This window comes from Salmo trutta, unplaced genomic scaffold (assembly GCF_901001165.1).
Source record: "Salmo trutta unplaced genomic scaffold, fSalTru1.1, whole genome shotgun sequence".
In the NCBI taxonomy this organism is placed as follows: Eukaryota; Metazoa; Chordata; class Actinopteri; order Salmoniformes; family Salmonidae; genus Salmo; species Salmo trutta.
The window spans coordinates 1-15,000 of record NW_021822625.1 but is presented as its reverse complement, the minus strand read 5'-3'; the positions used below and the strand labels follow the sequence as shown (position 1 = coordinate 15,000).

Below are 15,000 nucleotides of genomic sequence, written 5' to 3'. Positions count from 1 at the left end.
TGGTTTCCCTTCCTGGCGCCACCTCCTGGTTTCCCTTCCTGACGCCACCGCCTGGTTTCCCTTCCTGACGCCACCGCCTGGTTTCCCTTCCTGGCGCCACCTCCTGGTTTCCCTTCCTGGCGCCACCGCCTGGTTTCCCTTCCTGGCGCCACCTCCTGGTTTCCCTTCCTGACGCCACCGCCTGGTTTCCCTTCCTGACGCCACCGCCTGGTTTCCCTTCCATATTGAAATCGAAAAGAGAACACGAAGGAGATATTAACCAGCCTACTGCTGTGACATGGCACATGCTTCCCTATCAATGAAGACTAGGGTGGACCATTACTGTTATAGATTATTGAAGACTAGGGTGGACCATTACTGTTATAGATTATTGAAGACTAGGGTGGACCATTACTGTTATAGATTATTGAAGACTAGGGTGGACCATTACTGTTGTAGATTATTGAAGACTAGGGTGGACCCATTACTGTTATAGATTATTGAAGACTGTTTCTGTTGTAGATTATTGAAGACTAGGGTGGACCCATTACTGTTGTAGATTATTGAAGACTGTTTCTGTTGTAGATTATTGAAGACTAGGGTGGACCCATTACTGTTGTAGATTATTGAAGACTAGTAGGGTGGACCATTACTGTTGTAGATTATTGAAGACTAGGGTGGACCCATTACTGTTGTAGATTATTGAAGACTAGGGTGGACCATTACTGTTGTAGATTATTGAAGACTGTTTCTGTTGTAGATTATTGAAGACTAGGGTGGACCCATTACTGTTGTAGATTATTGAAGACTGTTTCTGTTGTAGATTATTGAAGACTAGGGTGGACCCATTACTGTTGTAGATTATTGAAGACTAGGGTGGACCCATTACTGTTGTAGATTATTGAAGACTAGTAGGGTGGACCCATTACTGTTGTAGATTATTGAAGACTGTTTCTGTTGTAGATTATTGAAAACTAGGGTGGACCCATTACTGTTGTAGATTATTGAAGACTGTTTCTGTTGTAGATTATTGAAGACTAGGGTGGACCCATTACTGTTATAGATTATTGAAGACTGTTTCTGTTGTAGATTATTGAAGACTAGGGTGGACCCATTACTGTTGTAGATTATTGAAGACTAGGGTGGACCCATCACTGTTGTAGATTATTGAAGACTAGGGTGGACCATTACTGTTGTAGATTATTGAAGACTAGGGTGGACCCATCACTGTTGTAGATTATTGAAGACTAGGGTGGACCATTACTGTTGTAGATTATTGAAGACTGTTTCTGTTGTAGATTATTGAAGACCTGTTTTTTTTTTTTATTGTGAGAATCCAGCCTATAATATTGTTGTAGGTGATGTAATAATTAAATTGCGTCTCCGTGCCGACCGCTCCACGCGCCCCACAGTTTGGGAACCACTGGGTTGGGAACAATATAGGGGCTCAAACACACACACACACACACACACAGATTTCCCATGTGATCTGCTTGTACTCTAATAATCAAACTTAATGGGCTTTCTGGTTGTTGACAAGGATTTAACTGGCTGTACACACACCATAGTATGTGAGTGGACTGCTCTCACTCACACACACACACTGTTATGTTCTCCTATCCTCGGGGGGAACTAAAATACATTTCCATAAATCCTATTTTCCCTAACCTTAACCCGTAACCCGATTTACATTGACTACACCCCACCTGTTTTTACACTGCTGCTACTCACTGTTTATTATCTATGTATAATCACTTTACAAAATGACCTCCATTAACCTGTACTCCCTCACACTGACTCGGTACCGGTACCCCCCTTGTATATAGCCTCGTTATTGTTATGTAAATGTCTTGTGTTACCTATTGACTAACCCCTTACCCAAACCCTAATTGTAACCGTAACCCCTATGCTTAAGAATAGCCTTTGTCCTCATGGGGACGTGGGACATTTCCACACGAGGTAGAATTTTCCTTGTTTTACTATATCCTTGTGGGGACTTTTTCAGGGATTTTTAGGTCCCACACAAGGATAGAAGAACCAACCCACACACATCCATGTATGAGATGTTGTGTGCTGACTGTGAGGTAGAGGGGGACAGAGAATTGCAGACAGGCAGTTGAAGGGACACGTGTGTGTGTGTGTGTGTGTGTGTGTGTGTGTGTGTGTGTGTGTGTGTGTGTGTGTGTGTTTGTCCTCCAAACATGACAGACTTACCTACCATGGATTTGGCTGGTGTTACACACACACACACACACACACACACACACACACTCCGACGTGATAGAATTTCACAGTAGCCTGTCCACTAAGACAGAACTGCCAGTAACCAGACTTTCATTTGGCAAAGACTGTCTTTGTTATAAATACCCTCAATGAAATCTTGATTTGAAGCAGAACGTCTGGTCTGCTAATGAATTAATCAGTCCTCCGTCTGGGCCTAATATCGCTCTGTCTGTTTTCTCTACCAGACCATCCGGTTAGGGGGCCCTAATTGTAACCCTAACCACTCTGTTTCTCTCTCTGTCTCTCTCTCTCTGTCTCTCTGTCTCTCTGTCTCTCTCTCTCTGTCTCTCTCTGTCTCCGTCTCTCTCTGTCTCTCTCTGTCTCTGTCTCTCTCTGTCTCTCTCTCTCTCTCTCTCTCTCTGTCTCTGTCTCTCTTTGTCTATTTTCTCTACCAGACCATCCGGTTAGGGCGCGTGTGTGTGTGCGCGTTTGTTTTGCTATCCTTGTGGGGACCAAACAATTGATTTCCATTCAAAATCCTATTTTCCTTAACCCTAATGCCTAACCCTGTAGGAGAATCTTACAGAACTTTGCATGCAGGGTTTCAATGGGGTGTTTGTCCCATTTGATGAAATCTTGTTTTGCAAGTGGACCCCACACCTCGCTGCCATAGAGTGCAATTGGTAAATTTGGCTTTTCTCTCTCTCTCTCTCTCTCTCTCTCTCTCTCTCTCTCTCTCTCTCTCTCTCTCTCTCTCTCTCTCTCTCTCTCTCTGCCTCTCTGCCTCTCTGCCTCTCTGCCTCTCTGCCTCTCTCTCTGTTTCTCTGCCTCTCTGCCTCTCTCTCTGTCTCTACCTCTCTCTCTGTCTCTCTCTGCCTCTCTCTCTCTACACCAGACTATCCGGTTCAAATCCTACCTGCTCAGTATGGGTATAGCCAACCCCGTTACCAGAGAGACGCACGGCTCGGGTACCCACTACCACCTCCAGCTGGCCAAGCAGCTGGGAGACATTCTGCTGGCACCACTAGAGGTATTGTGATCTAAAGTACAGTGTGTATGTGTGTGTTTCAGTGGTTTGTAGCATCCTGCTGTAGTCTGTTGGCTCTCATCGTGTGTCCGAGAACGACAGGAAGTACGTCACCCTGGAAGTCACATTTCTCTCTTCTCTCTGGAGTTTGTTCAAACACATGAGATCCTAGCTAATCCAATGATATATCAGTGTTCTAGATCGAGCAGGTTTCAGTATTACAAACGCAACATGCATTAAAGGGATAGTTTGGGATTTTGGCAATGAGGCCCTTTTATCTACTTCCTCAGAGTCAGATAGACTCGTGAATACCATTTTTTTTTTCAATTTCTGGTATGAAGGAAGTTGGAGGTAGTTTTTCATTGTGCTAAATTTACATGCATTAAAGGGATAGTTTGGGACGCTAACTAGCATTGTGCTAAATCTACATGCATTAAAGGGATAGTTTGGGATGCTAACTAGCATTGTGCTAACTTTACATGCATTAAAGGGATACTTTGGGATGCTAACTAGCATTGTGCTAACTTTACATGCATTAAAGGGATAGTTTGGGATGCTAACTAGCATTGTGCTAACTTTACATGCATTAAAGGGATAGTTTGGGATGCTAACTAGCATTGTGCTAACTTTACAGTGTCTTCAGAAGGTATTCGCACTCCTTATTATCTACACACTATCTCATTTACATATATTCACACTCCTGAGTCAATACAGGTTAGAATCATCTTTGGCAGCCATTACAGCTGTGAGTCTCTTTCTGGGTCAGAGCTCTAAGAGCTGTGAGTCTTTCTGGGTCAGTCTCTAAGAGCTGGGAGTCTTTCTGGGTCAGTCTCTAAGAGCTGGGAGTCTTTCTGGGTCAGTCTCTAAGAGCTATGAGTCTTTCTGGGTCAGTCTCTAAAAGCTGGGAGTCTTTCTGGGTCAGTCTCTAAGAGCTGGGAGTCTTTCTGGGTCAGTCTCTAAGAGCTGGGAGTCTTTCTGGGTCAGTCTCTAAGAGCTATGAGTCTTTCTGGGTCAGGCTCTAAGAGCTGTGAGACTCTTTCTGGGTCAGTCTCTAAGAGCTGTGAGTCTCTTTCTGGGTCAGTCTCTAAGAGCTGTGAGTCTCTTTCTGGGTCAGGCTCTAAGAGCTGTGAGTCTCTTTCTGGGTCAGGCTCTAAGAGCTGGGAGTCTTTCTGGGTCAGGCTCTAAGAGCTGGGAGTCTCTTTCTGGTCAGTCTCTAAAAGCTGGGAGTCTTTCTGGGTCAGTCTCTAAGAGCTGGGAGTCTTTCTGGGTCAGGCTCTAAGAGCTGGGAGTCTTTCTGGGTCAGGCTCTAAGAGCTGGGAGTCTTTCTGGGTCAGGCTCTAAGAGCTGGGAGTCTTTCTGGGTCAGGCTCTAAGAGCTGGGAGTCTTTCTGGGTCAGGCTCTAAGAGCTGTGAGTCTCTTTCTGGGTCAGGCTCTAAGAGCTGGGAGTCTTTCTGGGTCAGTCTCTAGTATTTGTCTGTTCTTTTTTTTTTTCTAAATTCTTCAAGCTCTGTCAAGTTGGTTGTTGATCATTGCTAGACAGCCATTATCTTGCCGTACATTTTCAAGCAGATTTAAGTCAAACTGTAACTCGTCCACTCAGGAACATTCAGTGTTTTCTTGGTAATCAACTCATATAGACTTGGCCTTGTGTTGTAGGTTAACTATGTATCTCTGTCTCTGTGTATGTAGGAGCGCGGTGGGATGATGGCTCTAACTGAAGTGTACTGTCTGGTAAACCGAGCTAGGGGAATGGAGGTGAGCTGAGGACGCACATATACACACACACACACACACACACACACACACACACACACACACACACTGACAAGGCATCTTTAGCTTTGCTGTGCGTTCGAGGTTTCTTTTTACAGTCTATGGCGCGAAGAAAACTGTTCAGACACGGTGGACCTGAGCTGATTGGCCAGTGGTAGGACTGTAGGTGCACTTGATTTGCTCTCTGGGCCAGCTGGGTAGGCAGAGTTCTACCTTCAGACACATTCAAAATGGTTCAAAATAAGGAACACTTTACCTTCCTGGTGCTAGGTTAACTGAATCAAGTGCTCCTACCGCCAACAACGCTAAACAAAATTTTAAAAAAAGGAACACAATGGTTTATCGTTGTTTTTTTTCTTTCCAGAAATGTTTTGGTGATTGACTAGGAACGCCTTTGGCAGATCGACCAGTCAGTCGATGACCACTGAGTTAGAGCCTCTGTGTGTTATTATTAAGAGATAAATCAAACTAATTGATGGAAGAATTAAAATGACAGAACTAAAAGTTAAGAGAAGGACAGGCTACAACACCAACAGCCAACAGGTAGACTGTTCCTTAATAACATCGATGGAGTTGTTATTGTCCCCTTCCCCCCCTATGAGGAAATCTGGGATCTGTATCCATCTGGTCCCCCCCCCCATGAGGAAATCTGGGATCTGTATCCATCTGGTCCCCCCCCATGAGGAAATCTGGGATCTGTATCCATCTGGTCCCCCCCATGAGGAAATCTGGGATCTGTATCCATCTGGTCCGTTCCATGAGGAAATCTGGGAGGATTATATCAAAGATGAGACAAATGTTCACCTGCCCCTTTAAGGGCAGGAGGTTACTGTGGTAACGAGTCATGTTTGTGAGATTGAGTCCCGACTTCTACAAGCGTTAGCTTCTCTTCGCTAGCAACTCAAATATAGAAAAACAACCTAGCTTGAACAAAACAATGTATTTAGCCCAACAACAAAAAAAACACGACACAAAGTCTCACTTCAGTAGACTTTGCCTTCAAGTAAATTTAAGACAACTTTTATACGTGTGTGCGCAGCGCTTCTAAAAATAATTATTTTACTCAGTACTTCCAAGTGCGAAGTGGGTTATATAGGATTCATAGTTCTTTGATTCATATACCAGCTATGAACAAAATGGCAGAAATACTTTGAAAACAGCTACTGCAGCATTTATTTTACTATAAATGTGATCATACTTGACTTTTTATTCACAAATGCGAATTAAATGCTCACACTGTAGAGCCCTGCCCACCTGCCAACGTGGCTGCTGAAATAGACACCAATGCCAAAATCTGCCTGCATTTGGCAGGTGTTCATTTAAGGCCTTGTGCTGGGGGACAATAAAAAGGCCACTCTAAAATGTGCAGTTTTGTCACACAACACAATGCCACAGATGTCTCACGTTTTGAGGGAGTGTGCAATTGGCACGCTGACTGCAGGAATGTCCACCAGAGCGAATTGACTTCCACATCCGGATTCTTCACCTGTTGGGGGTCGTCTGAGACCACCTGGACATCTGATGAAACTGTGGGTTTTGCACAACCGAAGAATTTCTACACAAAACTGTCAGAAACCGTCTCAGGGAAGCTCATCTGCATGCTCGTCGACATCACAGAGATGCCGTGACGAGATCCTGAGGCCCCACTGTCGTGCCATTCATCCGCCGACATCACCTCATGTTTCAGCATGATAATGCACGGCCCCATGTCTCAAGGATATGTACACAATTCCTGGAAGCTGAAAATGTCCCAGTTCTTCCATGGCCTGCATACTCACCAGACATGTTACCCATTGAGCATGTTTGGGATGCTCTGGATCGACATGTACGACAGCGTGTTCCAGTTCCCACCAATATCCAGCAACTTCACACAGTCATTGAAGAGGAGTGGGACAAAATTCCACAGGCCACAATCAACAGCCTGATCAACTCTATGAGAAGGAGATGTGTCACGCTGCTTGAGGCAAATGGTGGTCACACCAGATACTGACTGGTTCTCTGATCCACTCCCCTACTTTTTATAAGGTACCTTTGACGGATGTGCATTTGTATTCCCAGTCATGTGAAATCCATAGATTAGGACCTAATGAATTTAGTTAAATCCTAATATGAACTGTAGCTCAGTAAAATCTTTGAAATTGTTGCATTTTTATATTTTTGTTCAGTGTTACATTTTTATAAACAACACCTCCCTATCTTTATTGTTCTCTCCCCTCTTTTCTTACTTCTCCCCTCTTTTCCCCCATCTTTCTCGTCCTCTCTCCTCCCTTGTCTTCTCTCGTCCTCTCTCCTTCTCTCTCGTCCACTCTTCTCTCTCGTCCCCTCTCCTCTCTCTCTCGTCCTCTACTCCTCTCTCCTCTCGTCCTCTCGACTCCTCTCGTCCTCTCCCCCTCTCTCGTCTCTCTCCCCCCTCTCTCTGTCTTCCCCCCCTCTTCTCTCTCGTCCTCTCTCCCCCCTCTTCTCTCCGTCCTCTCTCCCCCCCTCTTCTCTCTCCTCCCCTCTCCCCCCTCTTCTCTCTCGTCCTCTCTCCCCCCTCTTCTCTCTCGTCCTCTCTCCCCCCTCTTCTCTCTCGTCCTCTCTCTCCCCCTCTTCTCTCTCGTCCCCCTCTCTCTCTCCCTCTCCCCCTCTTCTCTCTCGTCCTCTCTCCTCTCTCGTCCTCTCTCTCCCTCTTCTCTCCGTCTCTCTCTCCCGTCCTCTCTCCCCCTCTTCTCTCTCGTCCTCTCCTCCTAGCTGCTGTCTCCAGAGGATTTGGTGAATGCCTGTAAGCTGTTTGAGTCGCTGAGCTACCACTGAGGTCAGTGTGTGTGTGTGTGTGTGTCATAGAGGAATCGGCCGAGCTCTTCCTGTTTGACTTCCTGTTGTTGGAGGCTGTTTCCTGTGGCCGTGTCACTTCCTGCCCCCTTCCCAGAGATTCAAAAGAAAACAGAGAACTCAAACCCAGGCCACTTTCCCAAATGTCACCTTTATTCCCTATATAGTACACTACTTAGACACAGAGCCCTATGGCACCCTATCCCTATATAGTGCACTACTTTAAGACCAGAGCCCATAGGGTTGTTTCAAAAGTAGTGCACTATATAGGGAATAGGGTTCCCTATATAGCTACTTTACCAACCTCCCTGTTAAAGTTAATTCTTTTCATTTTAACTCTGTTTCCATCCACCTCCTTCCCTCTTTCTCCCCCTTTTTTATCTTCTCCTCTCCTCCATCCCCCCTCTCCCTTCTTCCCCTCTCTCTCCCTCCGTCCTCCCTCTCCCTTCTTCCTTCTCTCTCTCTCTCTCTCTCCCTCCCCCCCCTTTTCTCTCTCTCTCTCTCTCTCCCTACCCCCCCTTTTCTCTCTCTCTCTCTCTCTCTCCTCTCTCTCTCTCTCCCTTCCTCCTCCCTCCTCTTCTCTCTCTCTCTCTCCATACCCCCTCTCTCCCTCCATCCCCTCTCCCTCCATCTTCCTTCTCTTTCTCTCTCTCCCTCCTTCCCTTTTCTCTCCCCTCCATCCCCTCTCTCGCTCTCCCTCCCTCCCTCCGTCCCCATCTCCCTCCTTCCCCTCTCTCTCTCTCTCACCCTCCATCCCCCATCTCCCTTCTCTCTCCAGGTTGCGTATCTTTGACAGTGGTTGTGATGGTGGTTCAGCTGCAGTCCCACAGTGAGGAGGAGATGATCTCCTCGGCCCTGGACAACGTAAGAATCACGATCACTTTTATTCACCAAGAACATTTACCCAGAATGAGACAGTGAGTTGGTGCTGCTAGTGATCGACAAATTAGAGGAATTGGGGGGGGGGGGGGGGCTTTCCAACCCGGACCCGATATGCATCAATACATTTAAAACAAATATTAAGACCTGTTCCCGAACAAACCAGAGGACAACCCGTTCCATATAGACCTGGGGTTGGATCCAGACCCATTTACGAATCCGGGTGAGGGAAGCAGCAGAAAAATAATATATATTTTTTTAAGCTACTTTATGAAGCGGAGCTGATAAAAGCGTGAGAGGAGGGAGAGAGAGGTGCCGATCTAGTAGGCCGGGGGGGGGCCATACTGTGAGGGAGTGACACAGGGAACAGGGAGGGAGAGACAGCAACCGACCAAGCCACTCGCACTATAGCAGACTAATAGCTGCCTAGGTTATTCATCATCCAATATGATATACGTAGTACCTGTCTTGACTGCATCAAACCGGGAGAAGCTAGTTAAGCTAGCTAAACTGGGGTAAGTTGGAGCTCTGCAGTGACCGGGAGAAGCTAGGTTAAGCTAGCTAACTGAGGTAATTGAGCCTGCAGTGACCGGGAGAAGCCTAGTTAAGCTAGCTAAACTGGGGTAATTGAGCCTGCAGTGACGGGTAGAAGCTAGTTAAGCTAGGCTAACTTGGGGTAATTGAGCCTGCAGTGACCGGGAGAGCTAGTTAAGCTAGCTAACTGAGGTAATTGAGTGATGCAGTGCATGCCTTTCTCATCCTACAGTTACAAATAACTCCCATTAAGAATATTAAGTAGAAGCCTACCTGTTGAGTCTTGGTCGCTGTTAGCTTTCCTTCTCCTTTATCTTTTAATGCCGTCATTTAATTCCATTCTTCCACTGATTAGATATCTCGTAATTTACCACACGGAGGCTCTGTGACTGTAGCCTTTGGTGACTTCTTTATTTTATTTCACCTTTATTTAACCAGGTAGGCTAGTTGAGAACAAGTCCTTTATTTAACCAGGTAGGCTAGTTGAGAACAAGTCCTTTATTTAACCAGGTAGGCTAGTTGAGAACAAGTCCTTATTTAACAGGTAGGCTATTTGAGAACAAGTCCTTTATTAACCAGGTAGGCTATTTGAGAACAAGTCCTTATTTAACCAGTAGGCTAGTTGAAAACAAGTTCTCATTTACAACTGCGACCTGCCAAGAATAAAGCAAGCAGTTCGACACATATAACACACAGAGTTACACATGGAATAACAAACATACAGTCAATAATACAGTAGAACAAAAGAAAACAAAAGTCTATAAACAGTGAGTGCAAATGAGGTAAGTTAAGGCAAGAAATAGGCCATGGTGGTGAAGTAATTACAATATAGCAATATAGCAATTCAACACTGGAATGTAGATGTGCAGAAGATGAATGTGCAAGTAGAGATACTGGGATGCAAAGGAGCAAGATAAATAAATAAATACAGTATGGGGAAGAGGTAGTTGGTTGGGCTAAATTATAGATGGGCTATGTACAGGTGCAGTGATCTGTGAGCTGCTCTGACAGCTGGTGCTTAAAGTTAGTGAGGGAGATATGAGTCTCCAGCTTCAGTGATTTTTTTTGTAGTTCGTTCCAGTCATTGGCAGCAGAGAACTGGAAGGAGAGGCGGCCAAAGGAGGAATTGGCTTTGGGGGTGACCAGTGAGATATACGATATATTCTAAAATTACACCTGTGACTAATAAAAAATAAAAAAAACAATTATTCTATTATTATGAACACAACAAATACAAAAACAGAAAATACAAACTAAAGTATATAAACCTCACAGACAAGGGGTATTACATATCCAGATACATTTTCAATTTGTCAAAAAGTTTTATGGTGCGTTTTTGCTTTTATTTTTATTTTTTTTACACTTACTAATAGAATTTAAATATTATTTAAGACATTATCTTAAATAATGTGAAGAGGGGTTTGTTCTCCGTCCACTTCATTTCATGGATAAAGAATCTTCCATGAAAGATAAACAAATGAACAATGAAAGTTAAAATCAGGTTCCATATAATTTGGACCAAAATAAAACATAATATCAGAGTCTCTCAGATTAACATTAATAGTCGTTTCTTATTAAAATAAATCTTCTAACTCCAAAATCTTCTGACATAAGAACAGTCCCCAAAAATAAATGGTCAAGAGTCTCTGGGGTCACAACCACAAAATACACATTTGTTATCAATAGCTATTTAGAATCTGTGTATAATGAAAGGTCTTTACAATGTAGATTCTATGAATGAGTTTGTATGATACTTTCTTTCACCTTATTAGATGTACAACATTTGCCAGACAACAACGAGACTTTGTTCCAGTTCACTTGTCCTAAGGGCTGTATTCCGGTACATTTTAGCAGAGGGAATAGTTTTCTTGTTACATGTACAGTTTAAAAATGTCAATTCCTTCCAGTTGTATTGAGGCTACAAAATCGCACTTGGAGTATTGTTATATTCTCCTAAAAGAAGAATAGCACCTTTAGGGATAGCTCTAACAACAATGTAATACTCCTCAGGAGTGAATGTAACATTGGTGTTCTCATAAATTCTGGATAATCATATAGTTGTCCCTCATTATTCAATAATTGTTTAACCCGGATAATGTTGTGGTCAAACCAGTTCTGGAAAAACAAAGACTTGTTTTTGTATTTTATGTCTTTATTATTACAGAGGTGTTATTACACATAGGTGTTATTACATAACACCTATGTGGGGGAAAATTGTGTTTTGTACATTAGAAGTACTTGTTTATGAAAGTTTGCAAGCTTAATAGGGATTTTACCCAAATCAAAGTTGCATTTTAGTAAGAATTCTAGACCACCAATCTGTTGGAATATTAAATTAGGGATTATATTCCAAATGCAAATCCTAATTTCTTAAATAGTTTTTGTATCCATTTAATCTTAAAGATTATATTAGAGGTTTTAAAATCCAGAGCATTCAACCCTCCTTCACTTTGGGTGATATGTATTACCGCTTTTCTTAAATAATGAGGTTTATTCCTCCATATGAAGTTAAATAATTTTAGTATCAACCATTTTAGTTACTTGACAGAGGAACATCCAAGACAAGGGAGGTAATAAACTAATCTGGACAGACCTTCAGATTTTGACAAAAGTACACGTCCAGATAAAGAAAGATCTCTTTCCAATTTTCTCTACAATAGGAGAGAAATTTAAGTTGGCCCTTTTCCTTTCTGATCTTTGCTAACTTTGATATATTAATACACATCTTATGTGATCACATCGTTTACAGGGATATTACATACTGAGTTTAAGTTGTATATTTTCAACGCAAATAATTCAAATTTCCTAATAAACCTGATTCATGTGAGAAGGCATTAATACACTCATAAGCCTTCCTGGCTTCATTAGGATCTTTCAAAAAATGGTGGTGTCGTCAGACAATTGAACATTTTATCTTGTATCTGAATACCCCTAAAACTATCCTTATTGATATGAAGTGCCATAACACCCCTAAAACTATCCTTATTGATATGAAGTGCCATAACACCCCTAAAACTATCCTTATTGGTATGAAGTGTCATAACACCCCTAAAACTGTCCTTATTGGTATGAAGTGTCATAACACCCCTAAAACTATCCTTATTGGTATGAAGTGCCATAACACCCCTAAAACTATCCTTATTGGTATGAAGTGCCATAACACCCCTAAAACTATCCTTATTGGTATGAAGTGCCATAACACCCCTAAAACTATCCTTATTGGTATGAAGTGTCATAACACCCCTAAAACTATCCTTATTGGTATCAAGTGTCATAACACCCCTAAAACTATCCTTATTGGTATCAAGTGCCATAACACCCCTAAAACTATCCTTATTGATATGAAGTGCCATAACACCCCCTAAAACTATCCTTATTAATATGAAGTGTCATAACACCCCTAAAACTATCCTTATTGATATGAAGTGCCATAACACCCCTAAAACTATCCTTATTGATATGAAGTGCCATAACACCCTAAAACTATCCTCTATTGGTATGAAGTGTCATAACACCCCTAAAACTATCCTTATTGGTATCAAGTGTCATAACACCCCTAAAACTATCCTTATTGGTATGAAGTGCCATAACTTGTGTGACCAATAAGAAAGGAGAAATTGGACATCCTTGTTTAATTCCACGTCTAATGTCGAGACTCTGAAGTGCCATGGGATAATTTAACAGAGATGTTACTATTAATGTAAAGTGTCTTAATTACACTTTGAAAATATTGGACCAAAACCCCCCCCCCAAAAAAATCAAAAAAAATAACATAATGTTCAACTGTATCAAAAGCCTTGTAAAAGTCTACAAATAAAATAAAGCCATCTTCCATAATGTGCTCATTGTAGTCCATCAAGTCCAATACTAGTCGAATATTATTACATATTACTGTATGTCTGCCCTTCATAAAACCAGACTGGGTATCATCAATGATTTGGTCAAGACCTTTTTTTAAGTCTTTCTATAAAGATACAAGTAGCTTCCCATCATTGATGTGATTTGTTCTCCAATTTTCTAACATCATAGAATCTTTGTTTTGGTTTGGGGATTACAGAAACAAGGCAGGACCCCCTAAATCAATTACCTCCTTAAAAACATTAAATATAAATTAAACAATTATCCTCCTGAAAATATTTATAGAATTCACTGATGAGGCCATCATTCCCTGGAGATTTGTTCTCTTTTAACTTGCTGATACATTTTTTAAATTTATTTTCATTAATTAATATAAATTAATTTCATCACAATACTTTTTTGGAAGGCTTCATCTATGAATTCTGCGTTCATCTTCGACTATCACATCAGTCATATCAGATATCATATCATATATCATATCTATCATATGGGATACGACCCAGACCCGTGACATTTGTTTTCATTCTGCATCCGGACCCACTCGGGTGGATCCATGAATACCTCTAAGAAAAATGTACAGAAGGAATTACAGACAGGAATTTCCACAAGATTAACATAACTCCTGACTTACTGTAACCATGTCTCTATAGTAACTGCTGACTTACTGTAACCATGTCTCTATAGTAACTGCTGACTTACTGTAACCATGTCTCTATAGTAACTACTGACTTACTGTAACCATGGCTCTATAGTAACTACTGACTTACTGTAACCATGGCTCTATAGTAACTACTGACTTACTGTAACCATGTCTCTATAGTAACTACTGACTTACTGTAACCATGTCTCTATAGTAACTGCTGACTTACTGTAACCATGTCTCTATAGTAACTGCTGACTTACTGTAACCAGCCAAACACAATGTGAATTTGTATACTCTCTCCCCCTATCTCCTCATCTCTCTCCCCCTACTCATCTCTCCCTCCCTCCCGTAGGTAACTGATAAAGGCTCTCTGACAGCTGAGGAGTTTGCCAAGCTGCTCGGTCTCTCTGTTCTTCTGTCTAAAGAAAGGTAGGTACCACTACTCACTCTCTAGTCCCTGACAGGATATAGAACTACAACTCCCATCGTCACCCACTGGATTGAACTACAGCTGTCTGATTGTTGTTGATAATACACTACATGACCAGAAGTATGTGGACACTTGTTCGTCAAACATCTCATTCCAAAATCATAGGCGGCAGGTAGCCTAGTGGTTAGACTGGAGGGGCGGCAGGTAGCCTAGTGGTTAGACTGGAGGGGCGGCAGGTAGCCTAGTGGTTAGACTGGAGGGGCGGCAGGTAGCCTAGTGGTTAGAGTGGAGGGGCGGCAGGTAGCCTAGTGGTTAGAGCGTTGGACTAGTAACCGAAAGGTTGCTAGATCGAATCCCTGAGCTGACAAGGTAAAAATCTGTCGTTCTGCCCCTGAACAAGGCAGTTAACCCACTGTTCCCCGGTAGGCCGTCATTGTAAATAAGAATTTGTTCTTAACTGACTTGCCTAGTTAAATAAAAAAAATAAAAATGTAAATATATATGGAGTTGGTTTCCCCTTTGCTGATATAACAGCCTCCTCTCTTCTGGGAAGGCTTTCCACTAGATGTTGGAACATTGCTGCTATAACAGCCTCCACTCTTCTGGGAAGGCTTTCCACTAGATGTTGGAACATTGCTGAGGGGACTTGCTTCCATTCAGCCACGAGAACATTAGTGAGGTCGGGTACTGATGTTGGGTGACGAGGCCTGGCTCGCAGTCGGCGTTCCAATTCATCCCAAAGGTATTCGATGGGGTTGAGGTTAGGGCACTGTGCAGGCCAGTCAAGTTCTTCCACACCGATCTCAACAAACCATTTCTGTGTGGACCTCTCTTTGTGCAGGG

At 42.7% G+C, this 15,000-nt stretch overlaps 1 pseudogene; it reads left to right on the top strand.

Moving 5' to 3' along the window:
* Nucleotides 1-14,174, top strand: part of LOC115183045 (vacuolar protein-sorting-associated protein 36-like) — a 17,205-nt pseudogene extending 3,031 nt beyond the window's left edge.
* Nucleotides 14,175-15,000: the final 826 nt, after the last annotated feature.